At 40.4% G+C, this 13,030-nt stretch overlaps 1 protein-coding gene across 1 annotated transcript in view; it reads left to right on the top strand.

The window, feature by feature from the left end:
- Positions 1 to 13,030, top strand: part of Chsy (Chondroitin sulfate synthase) — a 424,023-nt gene that overhangs the window by 286,951 nt on the left and 124,042 nt on the right. The window lies entirely within an intron of this gene.

Raw genomic sequence — 13,030 nt, 5'->3', positions numbered from 1 at the left:
AGTATGACCAGTACCTCGCCCAGGCGGCCTCACCTACTATGCTGAACAGGGGCCTTGGTGGGGGATGGGAAGACTGGAAGGGATAAGCAAGGAACAGGGAAGGAAGCGGCCGTGGCCTTAAGTTAGGTACCATCCCGGCATTTGCCTGGAGGAGAAGTGGGAAACCACGGAAAACCACTTCCAGGATGGCTGAGGTGGGAATCGAACCTACCTCTACTCATTTGACCTCCCGAGGCTGAGTGGACCCCGTTCCAGCCCTCGTACCACTTTTCAAATTTCGTGGCAGAGCCGGGAATCGAACCCGGGCCTCCGGGGATGGCAGCTAATCACACTAACCACTACACCACAGAGGCGGTCCATTTTACAATAATAATAATAATAATAATAATAATAATAATAATAATAATAATAATAATAATAATAATAATAGCCTCCGTGGCTTAGGCGGCAGAACGCCGGCCTCTCACCGCTGGGTTCCGTGGTTCAAATCCCGGTCGCTCCATGTGAGATTTGTGCTGGACAAAGCGGAGGTTTTTCTCCGGGTACTTCAGTTTTCCGTGTCATACTTCATTCCAGCAACACTCTCCAATATCATTTCATTTCATCTGTCATTCATTAATCATTGCCCCAGATTAGTGCGACAGGCTTCGGCAGCCGGCACACTTCCTATCCTCGCCGCTAGATGGGGGCTTCATTCATTCCATTCGTGACCCGGTCGAATGACTGGAAACTGGCTGTGGATTTTCATTTTCAATAATAATAATAATAATAATAATAATAATAATAATAATAATAATAATAATAATAATAATAATAATAATAATAATAATAATTTAGTAAATGAGATGACCAGTTATCACGAGAAAGGAAAGAACATTACGGTTTCTTATCGATACTGGAGAAGATTGCCTAAAGAAATCGACATGCCGGAATTTTGTCCCGTAGGCGTTCTTTGTTATAAAAGTGAACTTGGTCCTTCTAGATTACAGTACATGCGTGCTGCTGACTTCTTATTCTTTCTTCTTTTTCTACCGCTTTTCCCACACCTGTGGAGTCGCGGGTGGAAATTGTGTTGCACTTGTGGATTTGGCCCTGGTTTACTACCGGACGCCCTTCCTGACACCAACCCTATATGGAGGGATGTGACACTATTGCGTACTTCTGTGGTGGTTGGTAGTGTAGTGTGAATATGAAGAGGAAAGTGTTTAGACAAACACAAACACCCCGTCCCCGGGCCAGAAGAATGAATCAGAGGCGATTAAAATCCCCGAACGGGCCGGAAATCGAACCCGAGACCCTCTGAACTGAAGGCCTCAACGCTGACCATTCAGCTAATGAGTCGGACGCGTGCTGCACGTGACTGACCGGAAGAAAAATGTTCCTTTATCATGCGTCTTCAGTCCCTATCCTTGCGGGGACTGTACAAAATATACGGACCAAACATAAAAAAATGCCGTTTTTGCGCCAGTACATAAACACCTTAACTGACCGACGGCCCATGAATGTCTCGCTAACCGGTACTGAATGTGTTTTTCTCTGGTACTGGGTTTACACCGAAAGTCTTATGATGACGATGGAATAGGAGAAGGGAAATGGGGGAATCACGGAAAAACCATTTTCACAGCTGCAGACAATGGGGTTCGAACTCATCACCTCCCAAAATGAATACCCACAGCTACGAAACGCAGGCCGCGTAGTCATCTCACTCGGTCTTCTTCCTCTTCTTACCTTCGCGAATTAGACCTTGGGGTCTGTATCATGTTCAGAGGAGATCTCTCCGTCTTGTCCTTTGTGCCGTTAACTCGTATTACTCTTTTAGAGTCCTGACATCCGCCTGTAAAGAATTCTCTACTGTTATACCACGCCATAAAATATATATTTAATGGCATGCATGACCTTGCTTTATAAAGAAATTGAATGGATGCATTGATTAACTGATCCATTCCCTTCATTCATTTATAGTACCCCTACGTTAAGACTTTATAGGCAAGTAGGCAAGTAGACGATTCCAAGATTGGTAAGTTGTTTTATATCCTAAATCACTACAGATCTGGTAGGATTGTTCTCTGATCGAATCTTTTCTTTGTTCCAGGTAGGTTCTGATGATTCGAATACACTTCTGTTGGTTTCATTGTATGAGTAAGTAGCCAGGCGAGGGCAAGAGTTTTAATACGAGGGTAAGTAATATACTAATGTTACTGGTTTTACGTGTCACTAAGTACAGTATTTTATAAGGTCTTCGAAGACGCCGAGGTACCGGAGTTTTGTCCCCCGGGAGTGTTTTTATTTGTTAGCAGACATGTCGTCACGAGGCTGATATATTTGAGCACCTAATATTTTGTTGAGTAAACGGGTAATATTAGATCTAGACAAATAACATTGTTTTATTTCGGCACCGCTCCCTTACACAGCCTCAAGTGATAACATTGCTTTATGAAATTGATTTCCTTTAGTCGGACAGAGAATCTCAGTGATTGCCGTTCGTTACAATACCATTAGTGAATGTAATTTTCAAGCAACAGGAAGCACGAGGCGGGTAGACATCGTCTACAAGACTGGCTCGATAAAAGGCTACGTATGAGGAGCAACCAATCAAAACCTGTAATGTCCATTAATTCAAATTTTTCAGGAGAAATGAAAAACAGGCAGCTCGTAAAGTATTCAGTAAAATATATGCAGTTTTCACAGTTAGTTTCTTATTGGAATACTGAATTAGAAGGCATGTTGCAAGAGATCAATGATTTGGAGATGTTAGAAAGTTAATTTACATTTTGAACAGTATACGTTTTGATCTATTTTATTGAACATTATATGTTTTGATGAGTATAAATTGTCATAATTCGTTCCCTTTAATTTTCTTCTCCTTTATCTGTTTACCCTTCAGGGTCGGTTTTTCCCTCGGACTCAGCGAGGGATCCCACTTCTACCGCCTTAAGGGCAGTGTCCTGGAGCTTCAGACTCTGGGTCGGGGGCCTCACCTGTTATGCTGAACAGGGGCCTTGCGGGGGATGGGAAGATTGGATGGGATAGACAAGAAAGAGGGAAGGAAGCGGCCGTGGCCTTAAGTTAGGTACCATCCCGGCATTTGCCTGGAGGAGAAGTGGGAAACCACAGAAAACCACTTCCAGAATGGCTGAGGTGGAAATCGAACCCACCTCTACTTAGTTGACCTTCCGAGGCTGAATGGACCCCATTCCAACCTTTGTACCACTTTTCAAATTTCGTGGCAGAGCCGGGAATCGAACCCGGGCCTCCGGGGGTGGCAGATAATCACACTAACCACTACACCACAGAGGTGGACCACTTTAATTTTAATCCATGAAAATTAAAACTTACAGAATGAGACTTTCAATCACTTCAAATTTACAGTACATACCGGCAATTAGAACAGTATTAAATGAATATCTACCTGAAAGAATTCAACAAAGACTAACATACAATGCAATAATTTGTTATAGGCAGAATGTTATTGTCTAGAATAGGCTACATTTATTACATTTGTTGTATTTTATGAAAATTTTGTTTTAACCGCTCACTTTCGAGATATTATTTCAATATTAGAGTATGTAGATAAATAAAATCTGAATGCGGTAACATGTAGATCACGAAAAATACTCCCCGAAACTGCATCAAACTCAGTTTTATCCAGAGGTGGACATTATACGTTTTGATTGGTTGCTCCTCATATTAGCTCCAAAGGTCCGTTTCGTAGTCATTTCTATCCAGCCCTACGACGTCGATACAGAAAAGAAAGCCATCTATGAGCCAACAACCCCACTTGAGGAAATTGAGGTTGTCGGTCTGATTATCGGAGACCGCGGAACAATGACATCTCATTTCATGAACATTCGCCGTCATTAACCTTTTCAGTCCCAAGTTCTTTTCAGCCTTAAAAGACAACTGTGAAAGAAAAGCACAAGGCACATAATGATCGCCAAAATACAGTAAGGCGATTTATGATCATCCGTCGTCTGAACAGATTATGTGATGGACAATCAAAATTACAGCGTCATACTGAACTCGGAAGTGGAGAAGAGCGCAGTGCTTGAAATCCGAGTTAACTCGTGTTTGGGACAGCGGGAGACATGTTGACATCCGAGTTAACTCATGCATGGAATGGAAAAGTTTAAGGGATCTGTATACATCCTACGTACTATCTTTAGAGCTTATACGTAGCTTACACACCTTTTTTAAAAACATACTGTTTTTTTAATTACTTCGACACCTCGGTACACATTCCTATATGTAATATATTGTAGAATGTTCAGATTTCGAGTCTTTTATTACTGTCGCATTACATTTTATTGTCCATTTTTACAATTATATTTTCCGAAACTATATCCACCAAATGCCATTCGTATAGTTACATATTCCATGTTATGTTAAGCTTTGTCAAATTGGCAGCGTTAAAATAAAGGAAGCAGTAAATAAAAAAAACATTATGGATGAAGAAATTTTAGCGTAACTTAAGTGAAGAGGAAGAAACTTGCTTTGGAGAATACTCGTACAAGGGATGGATACATCATATAAATTCTGATAAGAATTAATATGGCTAATTTAATACCTTATGGCCGGCACTCGTCAAAGATGAAGAGCGTTTCAAAATGTATACAAGAATGTCGACAGAAGAGTTTTTACAGTTCTGAACATGGTAAGCCAACCTATAGAAAAATGGAACACTCAAATGAGGAACAGAAAAACTTTTCAGGGAAGACTTGTTGTGTACCTTAAGTAAGTAAAAACTGAATATTTAAATGAAAATATTTCATTGATGTATATTTCTTAGTAGAATTGTAAAAAAACCAGCGTTTAAATGATTTGTTATGATTATTTGTTGATAAACAAACGCGCGCCCTTTTTAACATCACTATTAACACCTGCTGATGCTTGAACACGTCTGACGAAAATCTGGTCAGTGTTGCCAACATCTGATGACGAAAAGTAGGTAAACCTGATTGTAAATTTAATCAGTATAAAGATGCTACAATAGAAAATCTCGATTTAGAATTGATCTCGTTTGCTCTTTCGGACCTAACTTCGCCTCATTGAAATACAGAAATCGAACGTGTAAATATTCAGAAATAGCTAAATATATGGCGTGGATTGCAAATAGTCTCTAAATGCATGGGTATAAACCACAAGACAGAGTAGGTTTACACAGACACACGAAACGTACAATTTGCTTCAAATGATGCAGAAAGCTATTAACAATAATTCACATCATCTTTGCCAACGGCCGTAGCCGTGTTGAAACACCGGATCCCGTGAGATCTCCGAAGTTAAGCAACATTGGGCGTGGTAAGGAGTTGGATGGGTTGCCACGCGCTGTTGGTGGAAGGGGGTAAGGGAATGGAGGAGCGGAAAGGAACTGGCCACCCTACCGCACGTAAACTCCGGCTCAGGAACACCTCTGCGGAGGTTCGGACCTGCCTTCGGGCAGAATAACCCTTACCTTACATCATCTTCCTCATCCTTCCTGAACAGCATCCCTTTCAGGAGCGGTTGGCCTGTCCGTTGGTTGTTCTGATGAGGTGTAAGCTGCGCTAGTTCCAATAAGTTCGAAGAACTTCGGACGGGATCTCGTATGAATAATAGCATATGTCCCCACAGCTTAGTCCAAACATTACGCTCAAAACAGCTGACAGATGTTTGCTTTCAGTTTTTTAAAGTTAGTTTTGAACGTTGTTAACCTGACTGAACACACGCTCGACGTCTGTATTTGAATGAGGCGAAGTTAGGGCCGAAAGAGCAAACGAGATCAATTCTAAATCGAGATTTTTTATTGTAGCATCTTTATACTGATTAAATTCTGGACAGAATTCGGTCGTGGAGGACTTCTGAATAATATTCCTCCATTGATTTTCAGTTGTGTCAATACTCCTTTCAAATTCTAAAACTTAATATGTAATAGGCTCTTTGGTAAGTGTTTTTAAGACTTCATTCAGAGTAGTGATAGTTTTAGAAGCATTTTGATGTTGACAGGCAGGCGATTTTGAATTTCTGTAATTTTTTATTTTAAATAAAATTTCAACACCTTTCTCTTACATTTTCCTTGGTGTCATGTGACAAACTGGAATTTTTCATTTAATTTTCAACTGAATAATCAAGGCGAGGGAGACGAACATTGGAGAAAAGTCGAATCGTAATTTTTGGTGGTCATTTATTTTATTTACACAGAAAAGCGCACAATGTGCAGGGGTATAAACTTAATCACTACAATTTATGAAACAGGAATGTTCAATTACTTTTTTTAACTTATCACTCCTTCGCGGTCTGCTCGAGTACATACTCGGGCTCCCCATTACCGCCGCACGGTATCAGCCCGAATACGTACTTGGGCTTGTGCCGCTTAGCCTTAATTGCTTTGATTGTAGCCGAGAATGACTGCAAACGCCATCTCCTGCACATCATTGGAATCAGGAAGATATTATCTTAGCAATAGTGCTGCTCTAAGGCCCGGGTGCACCATTCTCGGTAAATATCAGGCGTCACAAAACCGTGGTAAAACTCTTTACCGTGGTATTGTCATTAACCTAATCCTTGCTAATCCTTGGTTTCGAAACCGCGGTTTCTTGACGCTCCTTTTTTTCGCTATTATTCACCTCAGAAGTAATTCAAAGCAGTATTCAGAAGGCAGTGATGAGTTCGACAGTCACTTGTCTTTAATTTATCGAGTTCCCAGTTTTGTACGTTTTATCTCGAGTCGTCAACAGTCTTTCTATTTCTAGGGAGAATATTATTTAAATTATTTTACACTTGTATAAAACAATTTTATAAACATTTTCTCCTTGTCGGCATCATTGCAGTCATTTTTTATTATATATTTCATTGCAGCCCTTTATTTCTAAGATGAATGAATTTTATTTCGTTAGGTTAGGTTATCATATCAGCCGATATGGAAAAGGAAGAGCGAACGAGAACGCCAAATTTTAGTGCATTTGAAACTGCAATGCTAACTGACTTAGATGACTTCTTGGCGAAACAGGATTATTTATATGAGTTTGGAACTCGAGTTGCTCACCTATTAATTGTAACAAGGACGCCACAGTCTCTTTCTCTCAGTTCATCATCCTCAAGATATTGTAGATATGTGGTGCCAAATCCATTTTAAAGAAAACATCACGGCACTTTGTATGCAGCCAATTTGAGATTTTATCGCTCACTCATGACCGGTAAATTTTTAAATCGGATCACGACACTTACTCGTGAGGATATATAGCGTCTTAGGATGGTTGCTTAGTTGTACTTCCTCTTAAAACAATAATCACCACCACCATCACCACCACTACCTCGGTGAGCTGCTTTACACCTCGCTCACGACCGGTTAACTTTATACCGCGGTAAAACATCACAAATTTCAAAACCGGGCTTGATGCAACAGAAATTCAATTTAACCATGGTAAGCTATCCATTTTACCACGGTGAAGTCGTAACCGAGATTGACGCACCCGGCCATAAGTATTTAAGCTCCTTGCGTGGCCGAACTAGAGACGAAAGAATGACGCTTGCCACCATTTCTTTACACTATAGCTTCCTCATCGCGCGGTGTTCTTTGCTAAATGACAATTTTGAAAAAGGATTTGTATTGTGATAATGATATATTTAATGAAAGTGAGAATTTAAGTTAAGCTAGTGATAATGAAAATATCAATCGTGATGAAGACGACAGTGATCGATATTGTTTTACCGGCAACAGCTGATGGTGACGGGAATTCACACTACTGTCGATTACCCCAAATTTGTAGATCATGTTCCTATACTCGATAAAATACAATTTACTGGGCAAGCAGGTTTGAAAATAGATATTCCCGACAATTTTGTGTAGCTGGACTTCTTCGAATTATTTTTTTCGAATGACTTTTATAGTTTTCAAGAATAACTTTCTGTCTGTGTCTGTATGTACCGTGCACGAGATTTTAAAACACTGTCGAGAAAGCATGAAAATGTTGCGAAGTTTGGCCTGGGAAGACTTGTGAGAAAGGAGACGAGCTGCTAAACTAAGTGGCATGTTCCGAGCTGTCAGTGGAGAGCTGGCGTGGAATGACATTGGTAGATGAATACGTTTGAGTGGTGTTTGTAAAAGTAGGAAAGATCACAAATTGAAGATAAAGTTGGAATTGAAGAGAAAAAATTTGGGCAAATATTCGTTTATAGATAGGGGAGTGAGGGATTGAAATAATTTACCCGATTCTTTGCAATCATTTAAGAAAAGGCCAGGAAAACAACAGATAGGGAATCTGCCACCTGGGCGATTGTCCTAAATGCAGATCAATGTTGATTGATTGATTCAATGATTGATTTTGATTTGAAGACAGTCTAAGACAGTGAAAGTATTAATATAAGAATTATTTCACAAAATGCTCAAACTAGCAATATTAAAATCTGTAACTACACTGAAAATCACAATAAAAACGCCCAAGGTAAATATTTATAGAAGTTTCTAAGATAAGAAAAGAAAGTGGCCAAAATGCTACTAGTGGCTTTCTCGAAAATGTGTGGCTAACTTAACACTCGAAATGACCGAATCTAGCCGCATAGTGGCTAAAGTGGCAACACTTAATATGGTTGTCCAGATCTTGGGCTGGCGCGTGTAAAGACACTTTCACCGGCAATGTGACGTTAGATGAATCATAACATGTCACAGCACGACAATTCAGAGCAATCTGAGTGCTCCAGTCTAATTGAGTACATTCATTATTTTATTAACACGTCATACCACACGTTAACACGTGTTAACATGAAACGTCAGCGTAATCTGTATACTCCTTTAGCTTTAGACAAAATCACAAAAGTTATTCAATCATTCATTATAGAGCAGAATGAGTTTATCTAAATCCTGACCACATAAAGTACTATCTTGCTCGTCGAACATCTTCGACTTGAATGTCACACGGCTGCTCCCCCACAGCATTTCATCAGCAGAATCTCCTCTGCATTTTGCTCACTCTGCTCTTTGTCTTTCATATTCCACAAAAGCCTAAAAATAAACCCCGTGGGACTAGCGCCCTCATGGACCTTGGTCTACAAACCAATCTCTGGGGCCTCACCAGGATTACATGATACAAGAATGCGGAAAGATTCAATGGAAAGCAGCACGATTTGTTACGGGTGATTTCCTACAAAGAGTAGCGTTAGAAAAAAGTTGCAAACTTTGGTTTGGGGAGACTTGGAAGTAAGGAGACGAGCTGCTCGACTAAGCGGAATATTACGAGCTGTCAGTGGAGGGATGGCGTGGAATAACATTAGTAGACGAATAAGCTTGAGATAAAATTAGAATTCAAACTGTGGCAAATATTATTTTATAGGAAGAGGAATGAGGAATTGGAATAATTTATCAAGGGAGATTTTTGGCACATTTCCAGCTTCATTGAAATCATTTAAGAACATAATAGGTAAAGAACTGATAGGGAATCCACTACCTGGGTGGCAGCCCTAAATACAGATCAGCGATTATTTATTTATTTATTTATTGATTGATTGATTTATTTATTTATTTATTTATTTATTTATTTATTTATTTATTTATTTATTTATTTATTTATTTATTTCCAGGGACATGTCCTTCTTTATTGACCTTGTCCTCCAGGCCTTTTCTTGACTCATTACTTCTTGACCTTTACAAGATCCGGTTCTACTGCAAATGTTGGCTGTCCTGTTAAGCATTGTTTCCGGTTTAAAGGTCACCAACAATTTCGTTCTTGGTTTTGTCTCGTGCTGCTGTAGTGTCTTTCATTTAGTGTTAGTTATGTGTGCTTACGATCATGTCAAAAAGAGGATGTAAATTCGGTGATAATTTAGAGCTAAATGTCCGAGCTTTGTTAAAGAAACTACAGACCGTGAAGTGTGGGACTGCTTTATTTCTTTGGCCAGCGAAGGTTCTACTAAGTTTGATTGCCATGTGGCTACTAATAAAAATTAAACAATGACATAATAAATTCCTGTGTGATGATTTTGTCTGCTCTGACTAGTAATACACATGCATCCAGAGGTTATCCTATGTAGTTACCACATGTAATGTCCGGCTCCATGGCTAAATGGGTAGTGTGCTGGCATTTGGTCAAGGGAGTTCCGAGTTCGATTACCGTCTGGGTCGGGTTTTTTTTACCTTCATTGGATAATTTCGATGGGTGCGTGTGCTGTCCTCATAGACAATTTTTAATATAAAGTCCGACTTGTTGGCTGAACGGTCAGCGTACTGGCTTTCGGTTCTGAGGGTCCCGGGTTCGATTCCCGGCCGGGTCGGGGATTTTAACCTTAATTGGTTAATTCCAATGGCATGGGGGCTGGGTGTATGTGCTGTCTTAATCATCATTTCATCCTCATCACGACGCGCAGGTCGCCTACGGGAGTCAAATAGAAAGACCTGCACCTGGCGAGCCGAACCCATCCTGGGATATCCCGGCACTAAAAGCCATACGAAATTTCATTTCAGTATAAAAAGAATATGAATTTGTTTTGGTAGATAAACAACACCGACGGAGCGAGTTGGGAACATGGTTTTGATCACGTAGCTATGAACTTGCATTCGGGAGATAGTGGGTTCGAACCCCACTGGCGGCAGCCCTGAAGATAGTTTCCCGTGGTTTCTCCATTTTCACACCGGGCAAATGCTGAGGCTGTACCTTAATTAAGGCCACGGTCGCTTTCTTCCCACCGGGCGAGTTGGCCGTGCGCGTAGAGGCGCGCGGCTGTGAGCTTGCATCCGGGAGATCGTGGGTTCGAGCCCCACTGTCGGCAGCCCTGAAGATGGTTTTCCGTGGTTTCCCATTTTCACACCAGGCAAATGCTGGGGCTGTACCTTAATTAAGGCCACGGCCGCTTCCTTCCAAGTCCTAGGCCTTTCCCATCCCATCGTCGTCATAAGACCTATCTGTGTCGGTGCGACGTAAAGCAACTAGCAAAAAAAAAAAAAAAAACTTTCTTCCCAGTCCTAGCCCTGTCCTATCCCAATGTCGCTATACGACCTGTATGTCAGTATGACGTATAAAAATAGAAAAAAAAAATGCAACACTGAAAAACAGTAAATAGACTTCAAAGCCATAATTTCGTGCACAAAACAGGGTTGTTACAAGTTAAGGCTATGGAAGTGGCCGCGGTCCTGATTTATCAAAAGCTATATTATCCACTTTCTGTCAGTGCGAGTTTCGCGATGTTTAATGCACCTGGAACTAAATCTTCATCATTTACAAGTTGCGTTTTGCTTCATAAGTGCCAGTACCCCTGAATATCCGTTTATTGTCAAAGGAGACACTATCCATAGTTAATCGGATGGTGTTACCCATCATTCAATCACTCAATACTGATCTGCATTTAGGGCAGTCGCCCAGGTGGCAGACTCCCTATCTGTTGTTTCCTAGCTTCTTAAATGATTTCAAAGAAATTGGAAATTTGTTGAACATCTCGCTTGGTAAGTATTCCAATCCCTAACTCCCCTTCTTATAAACGAATATTTGCCCCAATTTGTCCTCTTGAATTCCAACGTTATCTTCATATTGTGAACTTTCCTACTTTTAAAGACACCACTCAAATTTTGTCTACTAATGTCATTTCACGCCATCTCTCCGCTGACAGCTCGGAACATACCACTAAGTCGAGCAGCTCGTCTTCTTTCTCCCAATTCTTCCCAGCCCATACTTTGCAACATTATTGAAACGCTACTCTTTTTTCAGAAATCACCCAGAACAAATCGAGCTGCTTTTCTTTGGATTTTTTTTTTTTCCCAGTTCTTGAACCAAGTAATCTTGGTGAGGGTCCCATACACTGCAACCATACTCTAGTTGGGGTCATACCAGAGACTTATATGCCCTCTCCTTTACATCCTTACTGCAACCCCTAAACACCCTCATAAGTCATAACAGTGTGCAGAGATCTGTACCCTTTATTTACAATCCCATTTATGTGATTACCCCAATGAAGTTCTTTCCTTATATTATCACCTAGATATTTACAATGATCACCAAAAGGAACTTTCACCCCATCAACGCAGTAATTGAAACTGAGAGGACTTTTCCTATTTGTGAAACTCTACTGCGTTGATGGGCTGAAAGTTCCTTTTGGGGATCATTGTAAGTATCTAGGTGTTAATATAAGGAAAGATCTTCATTGGGGTAATCACATAAATGGGATTGTAAATAAAGGGTACAGATCTCTGCACATGGTTATGAGGGTGTTTAGGGGTTGTAGTAAGGATGTAAAGGAGAGGGCATATAAGTCTCTGGTAAGACCCCAACTAGAGTATGGTTCCAGTGTATGGGACCCTCACCAGGATTACCTGATTCAAGAACTGGAAAAAATCCAAAGAAAAGCAGCTCGATTTGTTCTGGGAGATTTCCGACAAAAGAGTAGCGTTACAAAAATGTTGCAATGTTTGGGTTGGGAAGAATTGAGAGAAAGAAGAAGAGCTGCTCGACTAAGTGGTATGTTCCGGGCTGTCAGTGGAGAGATGGCGTGGAATGACATTAGTAGACGAATAAGTTTGAATGGCGTTTATAAAAGTAGGAAAGATCACAATATGAAGATAAAGTTGGAATTCAAGAGGACAAACTGGGGCAAATATTCATTTATAGGAAGGGGAGTTAGGGATTGGAATAACTTACCAAGAGGGATGTTCAATAAATTTCCAATTTCTTTGAAATCATTTAGGAAAAGGCTAGGAAAACAACAAATAGGGAATCTGCCACCTGGGCGACTGCCCTAAATGCAGATCAGTACTGATTGATTCTTTCACCGTAATATTTATTTAGATTATTGCACCATCTGGTAGCTAAATGTGTAAGCTTTATATAGTTACTGCTTGGACTTTTCTCAAAATGGTTTCTCGCGAAATGGATTTTGACCAAACGCCAGCCCCTCAATCATTGAAGTTCTGAAGCAAGTAACTAACCGTCGTTGCCGAGTCTGAATTTCTTCATGATGGTGGTGGTGGTGGTGGTGGTGATTATTGTTTTAAGAGGAAGTACAACTATGCTGTTATTATGTAGAGTATTATTTTGGAACATTTTATGTGAGTAACTTATGGTGCAATTCTAAT

This window comes from Anabrus simplex, chromosome 1, assembly GCF_040414725.1.
Source record: "Anabrus simplex isolate iqAnaSimp1 chromosome 1, ASM4041472v1, whole genome shotgun sequence".
NCBI lineage: Eukaryota > Metazoa > Arthropoda > Insecta > Orthoptera > Tettigoniidae > Anabrus > Anabrus simplex.
Note: the sequence above shows the minus strand (reverse complement) of the source record. Positions and strands in the feature narration are given on the sequence as shown.